Source organism: Physcomitrium patens, chromosome 10, assembly GCF_059467195.1.
Source record: "Physcomitrium patens ecotype Gransden chromosome 10, ASM5946719v1, whole genome shotgun sequence".
Lineage (NCBI taxonomy): Eukaryota > Viridiplantae > Streptophyta > Bryopsida > Funariales > Funariaceae > Physcomitrium > Physcomitrium patens.
The window spans coordinates 13,729,942-13,741,991 of NC_143419.1; positions in this window are offsets into that span (position 1 = coordinate 13,729,942).

Sequence of the window (12,050 nt, forward strand, 5' to 3'; positions counted from 1 at the left end):
CCATATTTGGTTTGAAATATAATTTTCTATTCATCTCCTTCTTTAATGAATATTAGATTATATATTTTTTTTAGATCAATTTTTGTATAGATCTTAACTTGATTCAATTGATTAAGAAATCTTAAAATTATAAATGGAGGATACCTATTCTTGATGGTGATCTTATTAAATCTTCAATAGTCTATACACATCTACAAAGATTCGTCTTTTTTTTTTCTACAAATAAGATAGGAATGTTGGTTGGAGATTTAAAATGATGTATAAAATTCTTAACATAGTTCTTATCAATGTACTCTTTTTGTGCAACCAACTTATTTTGTGATTGATTATAGATTGGTCCAAATGATAGTTGAGCTCCTTTGTGAAGATCAATAAAACAATCATAAAGACAATATTCTAAAAAAACATCTACATTCTTTTTTTCAGTAACATCCTTAAAATCTTGATATTGACTAGGAATACTACTTGACTTCTTTTGACTATAAAAAATCGGCATGACATATACAACAAAAGATAACCCTTCTTTTGTAGCATGCATAAAAGCTCTCGACCTATCAATAAGGATTTGGATATACTAGACTTATGTATTTTTACTTGACTAACAAGATTTTGGATTAAACTATCAAAAAAATTAAGGATATAATAAATCCAATCTATCTAAGGATTATACTTTTTTAATCAAGATAATCATAAAATAACTAAATTAGATAGAAATTTTATTATATTAAATATTTTTATGCTATTATGATCTTTAATTTTTATATCTAAAGGAACAATCTTATGCGTAACACCTCCAAAAGATAATAAATGACCATCTATGACTTCTATATGTATAGATTTAGTTTTTTTAACAAATGATATCTCTTATTTTTTGATAAATTCTTTAGGCTAAGGCTCATGAATGTAATAAAGCTAAGACTTTGTAATTTTTTGGTCCTAAAAAAATTTCTATATTAAAACAAGGTGAAGGATCTAAAGAAAGAATAGGAGCTTTACTAAGAGTTATGCAAGATTCTAGCCACACTATCTCTAATATAACTGAAAAAACTTATTTTTCAACACATTGTCTTCTTTGGCAACCATGCTTTTTATTTTGTGGTTGTGTTGTTTCTTTGGATAATGTTGAAGAATGTATTTAGCTTCTCTAAAATATAAGTATAAACCTTCTTGACGTCATCAAGTCTTTTTTTTACTTCCTAAAAGGTTTAAAACATACCATATCAAATTACATTAATACTAGTCTTAATGAATGTGTTTTTTAAAACTTGGCAATTGTCGTCATTATTTATTCTGTTCCTCTCTAACTAGGTTTTTGTTCCTAACGTCTTTCAAATAATTGATTGTCACATGCAATGGCTTGAGTAATAAATTATTTCAAAGATTCTAACTTTAGAATTTTTAATAATAAATCTTTAACATTATCCTTTAATCCATATTGAAATTGATTGATAATGGCTTTGTCATTCTAGTCCATGTTGCAAGCGAGGTTTTGGAATTTAGCACCAAATATAGTGGCTGACTATGTTCCTTACTACAAAGATAAGAGCTTGGTCTTTACTATGTTTTTTTAATCACTTTTTCTAATTGTGGTTGTAAATTTTTTTAGAAATGAATTCAAATTATAAAGGAGTTGTAAATCCTTTTCTATTAAAAATTCAAATCAAAAGAAGATACTTTTTTATAGAAGGAAGTGAATCTGACTTGAGTAAATCCATCAAGGTATTCAAAGAGATGTAAGCTTAGATAGAGCTTGACTTAGTGCAGAAATCCTCAAAATTTTGATCTTATTCCATTAAACTTCTCAAGCATCCTTATCTATGTCCCCATCATACTTGTAGAAGCAAAACTTCCTCGATTTGGTTGTGAGGTTGATCTACTAACTTCCTTCAATTGTACGATTTCTTCCCACATACTCTAAACTTCTTCCATAGGTATAAGAATAGTACCTCCATGATTTACATTGGAAATACGTGACATTTCTACTTTTAAAGTGTTGATAAGCTCATGAAGTTCTACAACAGTTGTAAATTTATTCTTACTTCTGCTATGAGTAGCATCCATAATTGTTCCTTCCATAGATAATTCAAACAAGTTTAAAAAGTTAAATTAGAGGAAAGTAATCTGTAACCTCTAATATCAAATAAATTTTTTCACAAAGAAGGATAATTCACTTTTTTTAAGGAATAGATTAGTGTTAGAAAATAAGATTGTTTGTTTAAAGGTAGATAGTTTGTAACCTTCAAAATACAACAATAGAATTGGAGTAATCTACTCACTTCTAAAAAAAGATACAAATAATAAGTTGGCACTCTTGTCAAACTGTTAAGGATATGAATTTCAAAGAAAGAAATCCTTAATATATGCTTGTAACACTGAAAAGAATTAAAAAATCACTCAAAAATAATATATTATTGAATTAGAATGGCTATTGCCAAAAAAAATAAGACTAGAAAGTCTAGAAACAAGACTAAGGACAAGAACAATGTTGACAAGAGTAAAGAAGGCTTCACTCTTGTCTCTATATATACTCTTAATTAGGAGCTACTGTCAAGGCCATAATCATGTAAGCTAATAATTATATATAGAAATAGGTAGAAGTAAGTAAAAATAGGTAAAAATAAGTTAATTCTATAATATTTAATATGGAAGCTTCTTAGAAACTTCCTAGATACTGCCTTGACTTCATAGGTGTCTTTAATTGACTTTTTGGATTAGAAACGTGGTCAACAAGTTGGCCATGTGCCACACATGTTGTTAGCTTGAAGATCAAGCTAACTATGTGGTCCACACGTAGAAAAACTTGCCTTGTAAGTCAAGGCATGTGCCCTACAAAGTCAACACATATTGGAGGTCCTATAGAATGTTGCCACGTAGCCCCTAGTTAGAGAGTATATATAGAAACAAGAGTGAAGGCTTCTTCACTCTTGTCAACTCTTTTCTTGCTTCTAGTCTAGTTTCAAGGGTCTCTAGTTTTCTTGTCTTTTGGCAATAGCCATTTCAATTCCTCTTTCAATATATATACTTGTTTATATATATTTTGTTACTTCTCTTTGAGTGAAGGCTCACTTATCTGAATTATTTTTTCATCGAGTTCTTGTTCTTGATAGATTGACAAGAGTACACCTACAATATCAGAGCTTTGCCTAATCTTGATTAAGAGTGGATTATTCCTTTTTCTTGATAAGATATAAGCGTATTAGAAGTTGCGGATTACCCTCTTCTAAATTGATATTGTCCTTAGTATTTTCTTTGTCCGCAAGTCCTTTCTTCTATTTTTCTTGAGCGATATTAGACATCTTCTCTCTTCTAAGTGTTATCATGGTAGAACTTCTTGAAATGAAGAGTGTAATGGCACAAATGCAAGAGCAATTGAGGGAGTTAATGCTTGCAATCCATCAACTCAATTTACCACCACAAGGAACAACAAGATTGGCAGGAAGTGAAGATATAGAAATGGTTGGAGCTGCTTCAACATCTACACCAAACCATGTCCTTTCTCCTATGGTGGAACGCCCTTCAAATGTTAGGAAACCAAGAATTGCCCTACTTGAGAAGTTTGATGGCACCAGATCCAAGTTTCGAGGATTTATCAATCAAGTGAAACTTGTGATTGAACTTCAACTCCAAAGCTATCTAACTCCAAGATTGCAAATTAGATTCATTGGTACGCTTCTTTCAAGTTCGGCACTATCGTGGTTTTCATCTTTTCTTGAATGACGAGATCTAATATTGGATAATCTAGAGGCTTTTTTGGTAGAGTTTCGATCCATGTATGGAGAACATGATGCAATTCGTGTTGCAACCAATAAGATCCATATTTTACGATAAGGTAATCGATCAGTAACGTTATATGCTTCACAATTTTGATAACTTGCAACTGATATCAAGTGGGATGATGCTGCAATTATTAGCCAATTTTTCTACGGATTACAATATGAGGTAAAAAAATTAATGCTCAACTTATCTAATCCTCAAACATTGAGTCAAGCAATTGACTTTGCTGTGAAGTGCGACAATCGCCTTTTTGAATTTCGATCTGAGAACCGTACAAGTGGACGTCAACGTGACTATAATTCAATGGCAACACCAACACCTCTTCAACACATACATTTGGAAGTAGAGGATATGCAAATTAATGCAGTACGTTTCAAACCTCTTACTAAGCAAGAAAAGACTCGTCGTCGTCAAGAAGGATTATGTTTATATTACGGAGAACCAAAGCACACTGCTCAACATTGTCCAAAGAAACGACACAATCACAAAATGAGGAGTATGGCTGTGAAAGAAGATAATATGTTGGAAAACGAGTTTGTCCAGCTACAATAGGGACCGTGCGGCTGGAACCTTGCACAACTGCTAGTAAAGGTCCTATTCTCTCCTGAGAGCCCTCTCCTTGTTTTACATTAAATATTATTTTAGGACCTAAATATTACAAAGTCTCTGCCTTATTAGATTTAGGAGCCTCAGCGTGTTCTTTAGATGAAGAATTTACTAAAAGACATAGCATATCTTTAGTAAAAAAAATCAAACTTGTTCATGTAGAAGTCATAGATGGTCGTCCATTGTCTTTTGGAGATATTACTCACGAAACCCTTCCTATAGAAGTAATAATCAATAGTCATAATAGTTTTGTAGTATTTAATATCATTAGATCTCCGTCTAATCCAGTCATTTTAAGTTTATCGTGGTTAGAAAAATACAACCCTCAAATAGATTGGATTTTCCAAACTCTTACTTTCTCTAAAAGTATAACTAACAGTGTAGTTAATCAAGTAGAGAGTCATAAGTCTAGTTCAATTAAACCCGTATTTATAGGTGCAAAAGATTTCTTGCATGCTGCTATAAAAGAATCACCATATATTATTTATGCCACATCCGTTTCTAGTGGTGAAAAGACTTCAAGTGGCATTCCAAGCCAATATCAAGAATTTCAAGATGTATTTGAAAAAAAGAATGCGGATACACTCCCGGAACATCATTCCTATGATTGCTCAATTGACCTTCAAGAAGGAGCACAACCGCTGTCGTGTTCTAACACGAGTATACCGTGAAAATATAAAGAAAGGAGAATTTTATTAATGTTCAGTTACCTCGAATATTGGGAGCAACGACCAACTCCAGTGCAAATACTGAGTGGCCAGATTCAGTCACCCCGTTACAGTCAGCTGAGGCATACTGAAATGCTCCATTCGATTCCAATAACGGAAGTCAGCAGGAAGAGAAAGGACTAATTCACACGACGGGTGAGCCTGGTTCGAAGAGCCAATTGGATCCAATTTCAAGAATCCAATCCGGGTCCTCTTACCCAATATGAGACCTGCATTGGTCGGACAACCCAATGCAGTCTAATTACAGAAAAATCCAGGTCTTACTACGGGCCTCAGCCAATCTGACGCGAAGGACCAATTTGATCCAATTACGGGAACATCCTGGTTACTACGGGCATCATACTCAATATGAGACTTGAATTGGTCGGGCGACTCAATGTGGACCCGATTACGGGGTTTCGATTCTGTTTCAGGCTGTCCTATTCTCTGTGCCGTTTCAGGGAACGTTATTTTTGATAAATGGATCTCTTAAAGGTAAAAACGTAGGAGAAAGCTCTGACGACGAGAGCCAATTTTGGATCTAAGCTCTGATGGTGAGAGCCAATTCCAGATCTAAGATGGAAGATTGGAGAAATTCAGAGGATAAGGTTAGGGGGGGAAGAAGTTTTTGGGGAGGGTTTTTTTTCTTCCGATCCAGGATTTTTGGATCGAAGAGCTAGCTTCAAGCTTTTTTCAAGGTTACTAGTTCGGTTTCATTAGAGGGTTTTTTTTTGGAAGATCGGGGAGAAGAGCTTCATGCTTCGGGCATGAAAAGAAGACAGAGAATTGGGTTTTTTTTCTTCATAGGGTTTTGAAAAGACTGAGGCAATCGTTGCTGAAGTCAGTGTTGTAATGGTGAATCGAGATTTTTAATGAAGTGGATTTGATTACTCTTGACTGTTTTGTGAAATCGAGTTATGTGTGAGATTGAAGAATTAAAAGGGTGTCTATAGGATTGAGTATGCGGAGTGAATGAAATTTATTGGGTTAATCTAACAAGACAGTCAATGGATACAAGATTGTAAGTATAAAGCGGTATCGAAGATTAACAGTTTGAGTTGTTTGGGGTTTTCTGTAACGTTTAGAGACCTATCGACCGGGACAAAAAGGACTTCGGCGAGCAGTCGAAGGGGCATCTGTATAGATTTACGATGTATTCTTGTAGTCGTTTATATTCTAACAGTCAAAAACTGATAGACTGCTTGACTATTGGCGAATCTCCATACTACCTTCTACAGCCAGATGCCCGACGCATTTTCGAGCAGGAAAGCATGTAATACGACAAAAGTAGTGAACCCGACGTGAAAGCTTGAGGTGGATGGTATTGGATTTCGGTTGATTTTATCTTTATTTTATGGAAAACGAAAATAAAAATTTTGAAGGATTTTTGGGAGGAGTTTCTGGTGGGAAGTCTTCTAAAGGACAAGGTAGGTATATGGATCCGTCTATTGCTAGTAAGTTTCAAGCCTTCTCATTATCAATACAGCAACAGCAAAGCAATGATCGAAAGGAAGCTTTGGCAACCAAAGCATTGCAAGCAGTGGTCAATAAAATGGATCAATTTGATGGGAGGAATATTTCAAGGTATTTAAGATGTTATGTTCGTGAAATGGAATTAAATCGAGTTTTTGAGAAGAAAATGGTTGAACTATTTGAACTTGCCACGATACCGGAGATAAGAGACCACATTACATTGATTACGGATCGTTATGGGAATTCATGGGAGGTTTTTTAACATGCATTGAAAGACAAAAATTTCTTCGAAGATGTTGATTGCGTTACTAAGAAGCTGTTTCTGGAATGGATTGAACGACCCAATAAGAATTTACAAGCAACAGAGCTACTAAGGGAATTTGAGAGGCAGTACTCTCAATTGTCGAAGGTAGAAAAATTGACATTGGAGCCGAACAAAGTTGATCTATTTCTTCAAGCTGCTGATGGAGACTTGCAAGGGAAATTAGAACTCCTTCTTGAAGACAAAGAAGAAGATGAAGGATTGACAACGAAGTGGAAGAACGTTGAAGATGTGGTGGGGTTGCTTACAAAAAAAAGAAAGGAGGAAGGATAAGAGCAATATTCCGAAAACAGTACAAGCACCCAAAGCTCCATTACGTACAACACCACCAACAATGCTTACAATTCAACCTTCGACATCCTTATCAAAGAAAGCAGATATGGGGATGGAAGAAATTATATAAGGAATGCAAGATCTTCAAATCAAATTGGCAAGACTTGAAGAGAATACTTCTATAAATAATTCGAAGAATGTTTCAAAACAAGGATATGTACAAAGATGCATTTGGTGTGATGATGCTTCATACACTAGAAAAGATTGCAATGAATTTAATAATATGATACGACAGGGAATTATTTGCTGGAAAGATGGAAAGATAGCATTGAAAAATAGAGAGGATCTTCTTCAAACCAATTTTGGTAAGGGAAGAATGAGAACATTGGTTCAAGATTACCTAAAAGAGCATGAAACAGCAACACGAGAAAGTGTAAGTTATGGTGCTAGAGTAGATGATGAAATTGGTGGAAGTACGGAAACTAGTGAGTTTTGGGCTTCTGCCGTTTCTACAATGCAAGAAGAGAAATTACCTCGAGAAGCGTTATTGAGAACTGCAGCTACAATACGAGGTAGAACAGATTGGGAGGATCCTGTTGAGTCTCTTTCAGTTCATGCATATATTGCTAAGAGCCAACATGAAGCTTTGATGGAAGAAAAGAGACGAGAAAATTTTGATGATACTAGAGAAGGAAATTCTTCTAAGAGGCAAACTTGAGGAGACAAGGCTCGGGAGGCAGCTTCACAAGAATTACCTGTAAAGGATATCTCAACATTATTGGGAGAAAAAACAAAGGAGACAAAAGATAAAGGCAAATCAATTGCTTATAAGCTACTTTCTGACATTGAAGCGGCAACAAATGTGAAAGGGGTGTTAGAAGAACGTATATTAAACGCTAAGGTGGAATTCACATTGAAAGAAGTCTTGGGAATTGTAAAGAAGGAGTTTCATGATGTTATCATTGACAGCATTAAACAAAAGAGGCAATTAATGGGCGAAACTGGAATGAGTCATGCTATTGATGCAAGAATATGTAGAGATGAAGAAGAGGTTGATATTGGTTACAAGCAACCAACAAATGAAAAGAATGGGTATAATCAACAAGTACGTTTCGAAGATTCTAGTGACAAGGAAATAGAAACTTTGAGCCATTATACTCGGAAACATTGGGCAAGGGCAACTACTGAGGTATTGGTGAAAGTAGGAGATATAGAAGAACCAATAGTTGCTTTAGTCGACCATGGTTCTGAAATAAATCTCATGTCTAAAGATCTTTATAAGAAGCAAAAATGGCCAATTGATATGGAACATGGATGGGCAATTCGAGCAGCTAATAACACACGGGGCGAATTATATGGAGCTTGTCTAGATGTCAAAATTTGGATTGGGGATGTTGCAACGGAGCAACATTTCTTTGTTCAAGATACAATGTCTTATCCGTTGATTTTAGGACAACCTTATATCACGGCAATATGGATGGAAACAAAAGTACTTGACGATGGTTCTGCTTATGCAAGGGTACGGAGCGAAGATGGGAGGAAAGCTGTACAATTTCTAACAGTACCTCCTAACCATGAACGGAATCGAGATAGGTTGAGGGAGAAACCATTGCCAAAGATTGTTGAAGGATTTAAGGATTTTGGGGATGTACCACTGTAAAGCAAGATTATGGAGGTACAAAAGAGGAGGTACTCTCGCGAGATGAAGGTGCCTTTGATGCAAGTTTTATTGGTATATTGGAGAATGGAAATATTATGTATAAGAAAGTTGATGATTTTAAAAGAAAAGAAAGAAAAAGATTATATGATATTGAAGGACAATTATACAAGTTAGGTACATTGCAAGATGATGAGAGGATTTTAGGTGTTTATGAAGAAAATGGACTGGAAGATTCATTGGAATTGATTACATCTATTGGGTTAGGGGATAATGATAAGATTGTTGAGATTCATTCAAGAGAGGTTTATACCATACTTGAATCTTTTCAAGCACCAGAAGTTACTATAGAGACGAGATATAAAACGGCAGATAAGAAGGTAAAGCCTGTTGCCGGACCATTACCAAAAGATTCTAAAGAACAAATGAGAGAAGCATCAAAAGAAGCAAATTTAAGAGATCCAATGAGTATTGGACATCAGTTTATTAAAGAGACTTTTGAAGAATTGAAGATTGGTTCTGATGGTTCTTTATTACTGGAAGAAATTACTTGCTTCAAAAAGATGTTGGCTAAACAAGGTAGATCGTTTGCCTTCGAATCTCATGAAATTGGGTGTGTGGATCCAAATATTGTAACACCTATGGTTATCTTTACTGTACCACATGTACCTTGGAATCTAAGACCAATTCCAGTATCGAAGGCGCATTTACCTAAATTGGTTGAACTATTAAAAGAAAAGATAAAGATGAAAATATTGGAACCTTCATTTGCGCCATATTCTAGTCGATGGTTTACGGTACCTAAGAAGAATGGGTCACTACGGTTTATTCAAGATATGCAACCGGTGAATGCAATAACTATCAGGAATGCAGGAATTGGACCTATTGTGGATGAATTTGCTGAGGCGTTTGCTGGAAGGGCGATCTATTCAATGGGTGACTTGTATTCAGGTTATGATCAATTTCAACTTGCCGAAGGAAGTAGAGATATGACAACAATGAGGACACCACTTGGATTGGTTAGAATGTGCACTCTTCCTCAAGGCGCGACCAACTCAGTTGCACATATGATGAATGGGATGAATAAGGTATTGAGAGATTTTATTCCGGAAAAGACTATGCCTTTTTTAGATGATGTTCCTATAAAAGGGTGCAGAGAAGGAGACAAGGATGAAACTTTAGATACGAGGGGGTGTTGCAAATATGTTGTTGATCATATACAAGATTGTGAAAAGATTTTAACTCGGCTTGGAGAAGTTCATCTTACATTATCGGATATGAAGTCCGTATTTGGAGTACTAGAGGTTGTGATTGTTGGACATTTATGTGGATCTTACGGAAGAAAACTAGATCCGACTAAAGTTGATGCAATTGGAAGGATGAAAGAGGATTGTGATTCTTTAACAAAGGTTCGCAGGTTTTTGGGTGCATGTGTATTTTATCGAATCTGGATCCCTCATTTTGCTCACATAGCGGATCCATTATATGAACTGTTACGCAAGGGTTACCGATTTAAATGGGAAGAAAGGCATATTCAGGCAATGCAAAGATTGAAGAAATTATTGATGTCACCTCCAATATTGAGGAAGGTTGATTATAAGTGCAATAGACCAGTGATTCTTACTGTGGACGCTAGTCCAATTGCCATTGGATGGGCTGTGGGTCAAGATGATTCCAGTGGGAATAGATTTGCAGTTCAATTTGGGACTAAAGTTTTAAGTATTCGTCAGCGTGCATATTCGCAAGTCAAAAGAAAACTTTGGGGAGTCGTTTCGGCTATGAAAGCTGAAAAGGATTATTTGATTGGGGGAGTAGTAGTAATTGAAATAGATTGCTTGCCATTGCTTGGAATGATTATTAATTGTTCAACGCCAGATATTGCAATGTTGAGATGGATTGCTTATATTAAGTCACTAAATCCAAAATTTAAGCATATTACTGGAAAGGACAATTGAGTAGCGGACATGCTATCTCAAGCAAGATATGAGAGGGAGGACGAAATGGTTGAAGATATTGATGACGTCGGATTGAAATTCTATTCAATATCAAATCTCAACGGAGAAGACAAGCTATTTCTTGAAGAATCTTATGAAGGAGAATTATTGGATATTGGTCATTACTTGAATACCTTGACTAAGTAGGAGAATTGGTCTACAGAAAAATTCAAACAAATAAGAAAAAAAAGCATATGGATTTTTACTTTGAGATAGATTCTTATCGAAGAGACCGAAGAAAGGAATTAGGATGCCACAACGAGTGATAGGCAAAAAAGAAGAAAGACTAAAATTATTAAAGGAGTTTCATGATAGTTTATGGACAGGGCATAGAGGAATCTGGGCTACTTTTGCTAAACTCAAGGAACGATATTGGTGGAAAAATATGTATTGAGATGTGCTCTCATTTGTAGAGTCATGTGAAATATGTCAATCGTATTCTAATATCCAACATCGAGATGGTCTTCATCGTACTTACAATCTTGTATCCATTGACTGTCTTGTTAGATTAACCTAATAAATTTCATTCACTCCGCATACTCAATCCTATAGACACCCTTTTAATTCTTCAATCTCAGACGTAACTCGATTTCACAAAACAATCAAGAGTAATCAAACCCACTTCATTAAAAATCTCGATTCACCATTACAACACTGACTTCAGCAACGATTGCCTTAGTCTTTTCAAAACCCTATGAAGAAAAAAAATCCAATTCTCTATCTTCTTTCTCCGCCCGAAGCATGAAGCTTCTCTCCCCGATCTTCTAAAAAAAAAAAACCCTCTAATGAAACCGAACTAGTAACCTTGAAAAAAGCTTGAAGCTAGCTCTTCGATCCAAAAACCCCCGATCTGAAAAAAAAAAAAAAAAACCCTCCTCAAAAACTTCTTCTCCTCCTAACCTTATCCTCTGAATTTCTCCAATCTTCCGTCTTAGATCCGAAATTGGCTCCCACCATCAGAGCTTAGATCCGAAATTGGCTCCCGCCATCAGAGCTTTCTCCTTCATTTTTACCTTTAAGAGATCCATTTACCAAAAACAACGTTCCCTGAAACGGCACAGAGAATAGGACAGCCTGAAACAGAATCGAAACCCCGTAATTGGGTCCACATTGAGTCGCCCGACCAATTCAAGTCTCATATTGAGTATGATGCCCGTAGTAACCAGGATGTTCCCGTAATTAGATCAAATTGGTCCTTCGCGTCAGATTGGCTGAGGCCCGTAGTAAGACCTAGATTTTCTTGT